This window comes from Microtus ochrogaster, unplaced genomic scaffold (assembly GCF_000317375.1).
Source record: "Microtus ochrogaster isolate Prairie Vole_2 unplaced genomic scaffold, MicOch1.0 UNK48, whole genome shotgun sequence".
Taxonomy (NCBI): Eukaryota; Metazoa; Chordata; class Mammalia; order Rodentia; family Cricetidae; genus Microtus; species Microtus ochrogaster.
Window position 1 is genome coordinate 4,377 of NW_004949146.1, and position 1,282 is coordinate 5,658.

Sequence of the window (1,282 nt, forward strand, 5' to 3'; positions counted from 1 at the left end):
AAAAAAAAAAAAAAAAAAAAAAGGAAAAGTCTTTAATACTGAATTATTATCACAGACCAGAGTTTGTATGGGAGCAGTCTTCAGATATAAACTCTGTGTGAGGAGAGAAAGTAATGGTGGACATTTTCTCTACACACTGTCAACATCTGCACATGAATGAAAGTTTTGCTATCTCTCTTTTTCCATGAGTCTGAGTGGTCCTTAGATGGATGTATGTGCCCATGTCAACAACCACGTTCATTCCGAATTTAACTGACTTTAGCTTTCCTCACTTCCCAAGTATGGCATTGCTTTTAGTACCAGGAAGAATTAGAACCAACTTTTTCCCTGTGTGTGACCGATAACAAGCAATGTAACATCTATAAAGGAAACAGCCCTTTTCCTATTGGTAAATTATAAAATGCTACGACAGATTAAATAACGATCAAGTGTGAGTCCAGTAATTATACTAGTAATTACCATGTGGCCAGAAGATTGCTTCACTTTGCCCTTTTCCCTGTTTCTCTTTTAGAGTAGAGGAAATACAGAATCTCAAAATGCTGATTTCTGTTTGCTTTGATCTTTTTAGACAGGATTTCATGTAGCTGCGGCTGGCCTCAAAATCTAAGACTGATGTAAAACTCCTGATCCTCTTGCCTTCACTTTCCAAGTGCAAGGATAACAGAAGTGAGCCGCCAACCCCTTCAACCACAGAATTTATTTAATAGAGTGTGTAGCCCTTGAACTGCCATTTTACCGTCGTACTTTTTCGTTTGATTCGTCACGAAAGGCCTGTGGCTTGGGCCAGGGGTCCAAAGCTGCGTGCGCCCGCGAACACCGAACGGCTTCGCGGCGCCTCTGGCTTGGGACAGGCGGGGGCAGGCGGAAGCGCGGCTGGGCGGGTGACTCGCGACCCGACGCAGGCGGAAGTGGGACCGGGTGACAGAGAGCTGGCAGTCGATTGGCTGTTTAGCGATCGTATGCTAATTATCGAGAGCGCCTCTGTCCCGCAGACTTGGAGAACTGTGGCAACTGAAATGTCCTGTGGACTTGGCAGCGGGCGGCGTTCAGCGGGGAACGTGTCCCCATTTGTGCAAATGCAGTGTATCGGTAATAGCAGCGGCCAAGGGCAGTGCGGCGAGCGGGTCGCGGTGCTCGCCGTGAGTAAGATGTGAGCGCGCCGGGTGCAGTGCGGCGAGCTGGGCAGCGTGAGGTTAAGACTATACTTTCAGGGATCATTTCTATAGTTTGTTACTAGAGAAGTTTCTCTGACTGTGTAGAGCACCCGAAACCACGAGGACGA

At 47.3% G+C, this 1,282-nt stretch overlaps 1 pseudogene; it reads left to right on the plus strand.

Annotated features, from left to right (window-relative positions):
- Positions 1–1,195: 1,195 nt before the first annotated feature.
- LOC113455481 lies at positions 1,196–1,279 on the plus strand (annotated as a pseudogene).
- The last annotated feature ends 3 nt before the right edge of the window (positions 1,280–1,282 follow it).